The sequence below is a fragment of the Taudactylus pleione genome, unplaced genomic scaffold, assembly GCF_031769625.1.
Source record: "Taudactylus pleione unplaced genomic scaffold, aTauple2 ptg000048l, whole genome shotgun sequence".
Classification (NCBI taxonomy): Eukaryota; Metazoa; Chordata; class Amphibia; order Anura; family Myobatrachidae; genus Taudactylus; species Taudactylus pleione.
Genome location: NW_028284450.1, coordinates 1,766,794 through 1,779,059, shown reverse-complemented (window position 1 = coordinate 1,779,059; position 12,266 = coordinate 1,766,794).

Here is a 12,266-nt window from a genome sequence, read left to right as displayed (position 1 = left end):
CAATTTTATCTCTCTCCAAACTTTATTAAATCTCCACCATAAATTCAGTTAAAGGGGCCTATTCATTAAACCTAAAAATTCTCTGGAGATAATTAGCTTTAGAACTCTCATGGAGTTCTAGCTAATTATAGGTGGAATTCATCATTCCACCTCTCCATAAGTATCTATTCCGAAAAGCTGTCATTTTTGCGATGACAGCTTTTCGGGAAATAGATACTTTTCCCTGCCTACACTACCTTATCGCATCTGGAAACAGTGCTGCGCATGCGATGTTACATCTGTAAAACCAGCGCATGCGCAGCACTGCCTACAGATGCGTTAAGTTTGTGTACCCCACCCCCTCCCCCCTCCGCTCATCTCCCCCCCCCCCCCCGACTTACCTGTCCGTGCAACAGCCTCCAGCTCCTTCCTGCTGGTCTGTCATGTGGTTTCCCAGCAGACCACATGACAGATTAGAAAAAAAAAAACACATGTCCGACCAGCCGACGGAGCAGAGCGCCGGAGGGACTCGTCGAGGGACCTGCACACGCGGATACAGGTAAGTTTCACCTGCTATTCGGCGAATAGTAACTGCATCAAAATTTGATAATTTTCGGAATTTGATGAATACCACAATTTCCACATCCCCATACTAATGTATGGGGAGTGTGGAAATTAACGCAGGGGAACTTAGCAAGGAGATATCTGTGATATCTCCTGTGCTAAGTGGCTACATGAATACCAAAATAACGTTATTTAAGGAAAATGTCCTTAAAAACTTTATTTTAGTGTTGATGAATAGTCCCCAAAGTCTGTAAACTGGAAATAGAAATGGAGAACCAGCGCTCACCAGAATGTGACAAACAAAGAAATTGAAAATAATATTACAGTATAAATAATATTTATACACAAGTAACTCTCCTATATGCTTAATATGAAAGAGCTGAGAAATCTACTAAAATTTAAGCTAATACCGGTATAAAACATGAGACAAGACAGACATATAAGCATAAATGGAGAAACAATTCCAATATAAAAAGAGGTCAAATTCTGTACTAAGATATCCAAAAATTGCAGGTTTGTTGAATCACCTTATATTGGTAGCACTATGTTAAAAAAAATGTCCACGCAATATAATTAAAGTAATGTTGATAGTTGAACTTTTTAGGAAGTCTAATAGAGTAGGTGATTCGCCTAATCAGCGTTTTACTCACCCGGCAGGGCTGGAAATAATGAGCATTGGCCCTGATTCAGAGCCGGACGCTCTGACCAGAGCGCTCGCTCTGAATCAGGGCCCACCTCCATTAAAATGGAGCGTCCTCCTGGACGCTCGTATAGCTGTGGGTCACCACCCACAGCATATACGAGCGTCCAACAAGATGGTCGCGATGGTCTTGACCATCGCGACCATCGGACTTGCAAGGCCAGGAGTGATTTTGGCTCTATCAGAGCCAAAATCACTCCCACTGACATCACTAGTGATGTCAGTGGGGCCGGCTTCAGACGGTAGGCGTTCCCATAGGAACGCCTCCGTCTGGCAGGCACGCCCCTGGCATGCCCACCAAAGGGGGCGTGCTGTCAATCAACATCGACAGCACGCCCCCTTCGCTCGCCGGGTCTCACGCATGCGCACGACGGAGCTCCCTCCGTCGTGCGCATGCGCAGTGGGGAACATCGACCCACTTGCAAGCGTACTGCCGCTCGCGAGTGGGTCTGAATGACCCCCATTGTTTTTATCTTGAATTATGCAGTAAATAAAAGGACCTTTCCTTTTAACGGCTCCAAAGGTAAATCAGTGTGTCCAGTCTTCCGATTGGTGCGGCTGTGCTGTCCGAATGAGGCGCAGCGAGGTGCAGGTGCAGTGATGTACGAGCGTCCACCGGCAGACTTCTGCACTCTGTAAGTAATAAGCGTATGTAGACCGTTTTCCCACAATGCAATGCATTTCACATGGTGCGGGCTTCGGACCTGATTCAGATCTGCTCGCTAGCAAGCAGCCGCTCGTTGCAGATGATGCTCGCTAATGTGCGCATAGCGCTTGTCAGCGGGTCAATGTTAGGCTCCAACGTGCGCATGCGCGAGACCCGGCTAGCGACGGGCGCTCCGTCACTCCGGGTCTCGCACCAAAAGGGGGCAGCTGTCGATTTTGAATGACAGCTCGCACTGTTTTGGAGGCGTGGAGTGGGGGTGGCCGTTTGTGGGCGACCCCACTGACATCACCAGTGATGTCAGTGGGAGAGCTTCCGGCCCTATTAGAGCCAGAAGCTCTCTGCAGCTTGCGGTCACAAGACCCTACCACAAGGGTCTCATCGCAAGCCCGATGGTCGCGATGGTCTTGACCATCGTGACCATCATCCTGGCCGCTCGTAATAGCTGTGGGTGGTCACCCACAGCTATGCGAGCAGCCAGGAGGGCGCTAGAAAAAAAAAAAAACACGTCCTGATTCAGAGCGAGAGCTCTTTCAGATCTTCCGGCTCTGAATCAGGTCCTGAGCTCGCTCGCCCTGCAAAGACAACCCAGTGGAATGAGTGACAGAAGAGGCCGTTTGTTGGTGGTAAAAGGGGCAGGCCAGTAGTAACGGGGGAGTGGAGTTGTGGATGCAAGCGTGCCAGAGTTTTTCAATGCCATTTCAAGGGCGTGCATAATTAACAGGCAGCGTCATAGTACACGTCACCTGGTTGAATAATACACTGAAGTGATCGCAGTGCTTGCGGTAGGGTACAGTCACCCGCAAGCGCTGCGGTCAGATCCGATGGAACCCGATATATACTTCCTGGAGATGATGTACGCTAGTGGGCGGCTAAAGACAGGCTGGTGGGCGACTGTAAGCACAAAGTGATCGCTCGCCAAGACATAGTAGGCGTGCTTATGCCTTGCTGTGTGAGTGGCTGCCTTGACGTCACTTAGCTGAATTTCCATACACTGGGAGCGAGCAGCCGTATCTAGCGAGCAGGTCTGAATCAGGCCCTTAGTCAGACTCTGTTATCAATACTACTTACCTGCAATGATACTGTTATATACTGCTATTAATTGGCAGTTAAGGTTCATTGGCAATTGAAGGTTCCTTACAAGTGTATAGCATGGAAGTGATTCTTCGATGAAAGTTACTCATGTCTCTTTCATTGTGGACGAATCCAGGGTTACGTATACTTATTCATTGGCAGCAAATGCTTAATATTTGGGAAAATAAAAAATTTTCATAAAAATGCATCCAAAGTGGTAAAAGGATGTAAAAAAAAACTTTGATACATCAGAAGAAACAAACATATAGACAAAGACAAAAACTAGATAAATAATCATATAAAAAAATTCATAACAAAATTATATAAGTAAAAAAACAAGGAGAGATAAAATTTATACATTTCGAGAAAGCTAAAATTAAATATTTCAATTCTTGGGATAACTTCTCCATAAGGCGAGTTAATCTATCTTATTTTAATTTAAGTGTGTAAACTGTTTGGAAAATTGCAAAGTGGTATCTTAAGCTGGGTACATACTTGTCAAATATTGTTTGTTTAGATGACGAGCAGCATATGCACACAATGGCCCTCATTCAGAGCCGTACGCTCTGAGCAGAGCGCACGCTCTGCATGAGGGCCGGGCTCCTTTTTCATGGAGCGTCCTCCTGGACGCTCGTATAGCTGTGGGTCACCACCCACAGGCTATACGAGCGTGCATTTTGATGGCCGCGATGGTCGTGACCATCGCGACCATCGAAATTGCGAGCCGGAGCCTGCGGTTGAGGTTTTCAACCGCAAGCTCCGGAGTGATTTTGGCTCTATCAGAGCCAAAATCACTCCCACTGACATCACTAGTGATGTCAGTGGGCCGGCTTCTGACGGGAGGCGTTCCCATGGGAACGCCCCCGTCAGGGAGGCACGCCCCCGGCACGCCCACCAAAGGGGGCGTGCTGTCAATCAACATTGACAGCACGCCCCCTTTGATCGGACACAACGAGCGAAGGAAAGTCCTTCGCTCGTCGTGTCTGGCGCATGCGCACGACGGAGCTCCCTCCGTCGTGCGCATGCTCAGTGCAGACCATCGACCCACTTGCGAGCGTACAGCCGCTCGCGAGTGGGTCTGAATCAGGCCCAATATGTCTGTGAACAACGTGGTTTAAAGAAAAATCAGGTCGGCCCTGCAGCACAGCCGATGTCGATATATCATTCAGATATATCAGTACATCTGGCTGTGTGTACGAGCAACCGGCCGACCGCCCTTACATTGGGCGCAGGAACCACAGACATTGACATCACAACTGATTTAAATTAAATTTAAATGCCTACCTAGTTGTGATGCCCGGTAAGACATATCGAGCAGCTGATTGGTGTGTGTAAAAACTGAATACTGTACCATCTTAGCTCCGCAGTAGGACCTAGTGAGTTCAACTAGAGACAAATGAATGTCTATTAGGCACATGTACAGCAGGACCCCTTCTCTGAGCAGTGCCCACCCCCCCCCCAAAAAAAAGCCCTGCATCTTACCTTGTGCCCGCAGCCAGGTGCTAACTACATGGCACAGTGCCAGAGTCTTTGCTTTCACTGCAAAGAGCCATCTTCACGAAGACTTTGCTGTCAACTAGCAATGCTGTAGTCTTCTTATACCTCCACTACTGACTAGGTGACTGTAGCTGCTGCCACTCATGGGGTATAGAAGTCATGGATCTGTTTCTAGCAGTGGGCATGATAATAAAGAAACATACCAGGTTGTTTACAGCTTGGCAGTTAGTCACAAGAGTTTCCATGCAGCCAGAAGCACCAAGAAAAATATTGGACCCTAATATTAAGAAAGAAATGGCCAGGACATGTAGGGAAGGTGGCCACATCTCGGAGTGAACATGCAGTACCTGAGCCTTGAGGGTGTGTATAAACAGCCTAAAAGCAAATGCTTTCTCCAGAGGCAGAAGAGTATGGAGATTTAGTTTTTTTAAACTAGCTGAAGTACCAAGCGTTGCCCGGGTTTAAATCTTCAAGCTACTAAGTTAAGCATCCCAGACCGATTGACACCCCTCTGTAAAGTTTTCATCCAAATCCATCCAGTGGAAAGCCCAGAATAAGCTCCCCAGATCAAAGTTCTGCCCAGCATACACCAACGGGGGTCCGATCAGGACCTCAACCCCCTAGTATGTCTTCTGGGATCCAATGTTACCACTCTGAAGTTTTCGGCCAAATCAATCCAGTGGAAGGTTCAGAACAGGCTCCCTGGGTCAAAGTTCTGCCCAGTGTACACAAATGGGTGGTCCGACCAGGAACCTAACCCCTCTAAAACCTGGCCAGGATCCAACTGGACCACCTCATGTTGGTTTCACTTTGGTGAAGTTTTCATCCAAATCCATTGTGGAAGGCCCAGAACAGGTCCCCCGGGTTGAAGATCTGCACAGTGTACACCAACAGGAGGTCCGACCGGGACCCAAACACCCCTAAAACCTGGCCAGGATCCAACTGGACCACCTCGCATTGGTTTCATCCCAATTGGTGCATCTTCAAGTTATTAAGTTAGGCATCCCAGACCAATTGCTAGGCATCCCAGACCAATTGCCACCCCTCTGTGAAGTTTTCATCCAAATCCATCCAGTGGATAGCCCAGAACAAGCTCCCCAGGTCAAAGTTCTTCCCAGCGTACACGAACGGGGGTCCGACCGGGACCTCAACCCCCTAGTATGTCTTCTGGGTTCCAATGTTACCACTCTGAAGTTTTCGGCCAAATCAATCCAGTGGAAGGCTCAGAACAGGCTCCCTGGGTCAAAGTTCTGCCCAATGTACACAAATGGGTGGTCTGACCAGGACCCTAACCCCCCTAAAACCTGGCCAGGATCCAACTGGACCACCTCATGTTGGTTTCACTTTGGTGAAGTTTTCATCCAAATCCATTGTGGAAGGCCCAGAACAGTCTCCCAGGGTCGAAGTTCTGCCCAGTGTACACCAACAGGAGGTCCGACTGGGACCCAAACACCCCTAAAACCTGGCCAGGATCCAACTGGACCACCTCGCATTGGTTTCATCCCAATTGGTGCATCTTCAAATGACTAAGTTAGGCATCCCAGACCAATTGCTAGGCATCCCAGACCAATTGCCACCCCTCTGTGAAGTTTACATTCAAATCCATCCAGTGGAAGGCCCAGAACAGGCTCCCCGGGTCAAAGTTCTGCCCAGCATACACCAACGGGAGGTCCAACAGTGACCCAAACACCCCTAAAACCTGTCCAGGATCCAACTGGACCACCTCGCATTGGTTTCATCCCAATCGATGCAGGGGTGTCTGAATGCATAACCAGACAAGCAAACAAACAGTCCAATGAAGTTTATATATAAGATAGTATAGGACAGTTGAGCTTGATTACAGATAATAAGTTCTTGTTTTGTGTCTCTTCCTTCCGCTGTCTCTCCTTATCTTTATCATGACACACCACCTGTAGCTGCACAGAAATGTCATTGTTATTATGCTTCTTTATATATCAGGTGTTCCCAAACCTATTAGGCTGTAACTTCATCGGGTAGGACAATTTTACCTTTTGTTTCATGTCATTGGCCCTCATTCAGACCCACTCGCAAGCGGGCGCACGTACGCTAGGCGTACGTACAAAAATATTTAAATTCAATGGCTCGCTCGTATTTTCGTTCGCATCTAAAATTCCTCCCTAAACTCTGACGACCCCTCCTCTAACTAACGAGCGTACGAAATAGCGAGCGTACATCCCCGAAATGGCTTGAAAGGAACGCACGCACAAGTATAAACAGGAAGTGGCCTTGTCAGATGTCGATTACCTGCTCCTTTATTCTGCCTACCTCCATCAATCGTATCATGCCAATCAATGTATCAATTAGCTTAATTGTTTGTTTTTTTTCAACACAATGCAAGAAACTTTACTCTTGTCCGTGTTTGTGTTTACCCGCAGAATACGTACGGATGAAACATTCTCTTTTATTGTTCAAAAAACATGTGAACCACAATTAAACAATTGTTCTATTGCTGTGGATCCCCGCATATTTCCCTGGGTTCATTTCTTTATTTAAATTTGCTTACGCATGTCACTGCATCAAGCCTATCATAACTCTCCAGAGATTTCTGGCCCTGTCGAACACATGACTCACACACTAACCAATCAAATTGCTCCTGTTAATTTCCAAAATACATTAGCCAATCAGAAAATTTTTACACACTTTATCAAAAATGATTTTTAAGAAAAACACCATTGCCATCATGAGAGCCTCCGCATTCACCAGGCGCGAGCTGCTGGTGCTTACGGAGGTCATGGATCGCCGGATCACCAGCCAACCTCAACCCATCACCAACCGGCAGAAGCGCTCCGCGTATGCGGAGGCACGGTCCCGCCTGCGGTCCTTCGGCTCACGCCGCAACATCGGGCAGCTGGAGCGCAGGTGGTCCGACCTGCAACGCCGAACGCCCCGCTTGCTGGCATGCTTTCGCATGCAGATCCTGGAAAGTAAGTGTTATGTATTGTGGTTTTAATGTTTGTGTTTGTGGGGCAAACTGCGTGTGCATGTTTTCCTGTCTGTCCTATTTATTATTTGTACTCATATCTGCGTGTGCATGTTTTCCTGTCTGTCCTATTTATTATTTGTACTCATATCTGCGTGTGCATGTTTTCCTGTCTGTCCTATTTATTATTTGTACTCATATCTGCGTGTGCATGTTTTCCTGTCTGTCCTATTTATTATTTGTACTCATATCTGCGTGTGCATGTTTTCCTCCTGTCCTATTTATTATTTGTACTCATATCTGCGTGTGCATGTTTTCCCTCTATTTCTGATTTATTCATTCTACTCCTATTTGGCTTATTTTTTGGGTTGTTTTTTTTTTTTAGTTTTGGTCCCCGGATTTGTCCATAAACTAACCGCAATTTCTTTGACATATTTTAGGGGGACAGCCAAGACTCCGCCGTCACCGTCCGTCCAGACGGCGTTCCCGGCCACTATCCCCAACCCCCAGCCAACACTCCACCCCAAATCTTTCCCCTATTCCCCACTCCTCCCCATCCTTCCCAGACCCTCTCCCGGAAATGTCGGGCCTCCTTCCCCTCCGTCCCACTTCCCCCTCTCCTCCACCCACCCCTCTTCCAATTACCCCCTCCCCGGAGTCCATCATAACTCCTCCCCATTCTTTGGGGAATGACGTATTCTCCGAGGAGGATCATGGAGGCATTTCCGGAGCTCCAGTTTTGGCTCCCGGTATGTTTTTATTTTGTTTTTTTTTAAAGCACAAACTGTTTGTATGTAATCATGTGTCGTGCCTTTCTTCGTGTTTTTGTGGCTTGACTTTTGGTGATTTTGCAGTTTGCCTTTACCTCTTCCTGGTGATTTCAACATACACATATCACACCTGTGGGAATTTGTACATAGGCCTTGTATTTTTGGCAGCACCCCCTTTTTTTTTTTTTTTTTAGGTTTAGGAGTGATTTCGTTGTGTTTTTGTTTTTTTAATGTGGATTCCCTATTGTTGTATTAACCCACACACTTTTCTCACCCACAGAGGAACAGAGGCGTCGGCAAGAGGTGGCGGATTGTGTTGGCCAGATGCGCCAACATGTAATTGGCATTCTGGTGGCCCTCGACCGGCTGTCTGGCCTCCTTCGCCAGTAGTTTTTTTATTTTTGTTAACGTTTCAAAATAAATTTATTCAGACAAATATACGTTCTGGCTCATTTTTTAAATCCAAAACCAAGATAGTTTAGCATGACATAAGTAGACTGTTCCTGTAAGGATTTCCCTTTTTTAAAAGTTAGATTGTGTTTTGTCTTTGTATGTCAAACAGACACAAGAAACACATAACAGTAACAATGTCATTTCCCTTTTTGGGTGTAGTGTCAATTACATATTTCTACATTTTACAGGTTCCTAGTTGGTGCGCAAGCTGCTTAGGCCAATCTTACAAATCCCAAGGTTGGGCCAGGCTTCCTTTTGGTGTGGGTTGGGAAGCTGAAAACATATTTCAGTTTAGCTCAACTGGCGTCAGTACTGGATTACCCCTTAGTCAAATGTAACTTGTGTTAACCTGGTTACACTTGCTGTTAACGTCCCAAAAAAGGAAGACCATTTCACTCTCCAAACATTTATTCACAACATAACAGAGAAAACAAAGTGGTCACTCCCAAAAAAAGAACACAGTGATAAATTCAAATACAACACATACCAAGAAATAATTAAATAAAAACAAAAAATCAAGAACTGGTTGACGAAGGACCATGCCAACATGATTCCACAAACATGGCGTTGCAATATGGGTTCCAGAATATATGCCCAAAAGGACCAGATCCAGGTTTGGTAAGGGTAGCAGGAAGTAGTGAGCGTTGGAGTGCCAAAGATTATGTGAACAAACAGAAGATGGTGAGAAAAAAAACACAAAATTAGATGTTCGCAAACAAACACAAACACATTAGGTATAAACACTGTAGTTTTGTTACAACTTACCTAAAAAATCTGGCCACCACATCATCGCGTATGGCCCCCCCACATACTGACCTCCGACCAACCTCGGGGGGGCCATCCTCAGGTAAGGCATCCTCTGGCTGCATTGGGACACCACTCCTTATGGCAATGTTGTGAAATATCCCACACAGGACCACAATTTTAGACACCATATCCGGCACATACATGAGCTCGCCACCAGAGCGGTGGAGGCATCTGAATCGGCCTTTTAAAAGGCCGATACAGTGCTCCACCACTTGCCTGGTGGCTGTAAGTGCGGAATTATACGCACTTTGTGGCCCTGGTGTGGGAGCCAAATAAGGAGTGAGCAGCCAGGACATGCAAGGGTATCCACTGTCTCCTGTGAAAAAAAATAGACAACATCAGGAACACTGTGTATCAAGCTTAACATTGTTATGTACTAAAGGTCTCCACTTACCCAGAAGCCACGCATCACCAGCTTGTAGGTTGGTTAATTTCTGCCATATCCCTGATTGCCGGATGACGAAGGAGTCATGAGCACTTCCTGGTAATTTAGCATTCAGGGACAGGATCTGGAGGGAGGCATCACATACCACCATTACATTCAGGGAGTGATAGTGTTTACGGTTTCTAAATATTGCCTCCAGCCATGCTGGAGGCTGAAGTGGTATGTGAGTACCATCCACAACCCCTATGATGTGTGGGAAGCCAGCTATTTGGTAAAAATTGGCCTTGGCCACACTAAGGGCACCCATATCCAAAGGCATTTTAATAAAATGATGGAGGTGCTTGAAAAGTGCCTCCATCACTGCCCTCAGGATCCGGGAAAAGGAGGATTGGGAGATGCCCGCCACTATTCCCACCGTTGTTTGAAACGATCCTGAGGCACAGAAATGTAACACCGCCATAAATTGCGTCAGTGGTGGTATTGGTGTTGGACTGTCAATTTGCCGCTCAAGATCACTTTCTATTAATGAGAGAGTGTCTATGATGATTTTGGGAGGTAGACGGTAGCGTCTTAAAACCTCATCATCGGGCATTCCAAAAAGGGTGACACGTGTTCGAAATATCTGGGGCCTTGCATGCCTACGATGCCTACGCCTGGGACGAGTTTGAGGTTGGTCGTCTTCCGGGAGCAGGGCCAGAACAATTCGCCCCAGATCTACCTGAAATTCAAAGTTTACAATGTAAGGCTTTTGAGCCACCCCAAAAGTAACATAAAACAACTTAGCTTTATGATACCATCCATAGCTGCTTACATGCCGGGGTATTGTCATGATACGTATAAACTGTAAAAAAGCCAAAAATGAGACATCAAAAATTTAGAGGGTCATTTTATGTTTGTCAAATTGGTGCAAGCCAACACATAAAATAGGCGAAACACACATTTGGCCATTGATGAAAACGACATTGCACACCGTACGTCAAATAGGGGTCAAATGGACCCCAAAAATGGAAAAGGGAAAAGCAAAACTGGTTTACATGATGAATAAGCCTCGAAAAATGCGTTAATTAGTTCGCAAATGCAAGTCACTACACCAACAGTCAAAAATGCGTTAATTAGTTCGCAAATGCAAGTCACTACACCAACAGTCAAAAATGCGTTAATTAGTTCGCAAATGCAAGTCACTACACCAACAGTCAAAAATGCGTTAATTAGTTCGCAAATGCAAGTCACTACACCAACAGTCAAAAATGCGTTAATTAGTTCGCAAATGCAAGTCACTACACCAACAGTCAAAAATGCGTTAATTAGTTCGCAAATGCAAGAAAAATAATGGACTTACCAAAATCGAATATATAAGATTTCCAACAAAAAGGTCTTTGGGTCCGAAAGCCAAAACAAACTAAAATAGATGAAATTAGTGTAAAAAAAAATATATAAAACAAAAAACCAGAAGTAGACACCAATTGGCCACAAATTAGACTGCACAAAACTTACCAAATCAGGAAACGATGGCAAAAAATAAACCAAAAAAATGCGAACGGAAAACCAAAACAACTGTAGCAAAACAAAAAAAATACAAACACCGCCAAATCCTCCAACCGCAAACAACCAAATCCAACCAACTTAACCGCCAACAATCCAACAACGCAACCTCGACTCCACACACACCAAGCCATAAATAGTGTTTATTTTCCCGCACAAATTAAGGATGAATCATAGGGACGCACAATCAATGATGCGGCCGCAAACTAAGGACGCATGTATAAATACGTCACGAAATCACATTTAATTTCTGGTTGATTTCATTCTGGAAGCAGAGACATGGCTTCAGACCAGGGAAACAATGGCCAAAATTCCGGCGGTAAGGCCTTCATGCATTTTGTCTCAATGATTCTTTTAAAACATAATATTGTGCAAGTTGTGAAGTGGCTAAATCTGCATATTTACCCAAATAGGTGAGGAGGATGACATGGAAGAGACTGCTGGCCCCAGTCAACCCGCCAAAGCTGCCAAAAAAAAAAGGCAGCCACATTTCACAAGCAAGGAGATGGAGGTTTTGATCCAGAAGTGCGTTGACATCCTGCCCCAGGCAGCCAGGAATATGAGCCAAAGCCAGAAGTGGAGAATGTGGGAGGAGGTCGCCGTTGCTGTCAATAGGGTGGGTGATTATGTCCGTCTAGCCCGGGATGTCAAACGGCGGTAAGTAAACACTTTCCCATCCTATAAACAAACCCCATTGTAAAAAAAAGGATAATGGTTCCAATTTCATTCCACAGATGGGCAGACTTCAAATATCGTCTCAAGCAAAAACTTGCCGACAGGGCTAGGCATGCAAGGGGGACAGGTGGGGGTCCCACCCCTGTGTCATTGGAGTTGACAGACTTAGAAGAGCTGGCACAGGGGTGTGTGCAGGCTGTGGAGGTGTTTGGCGT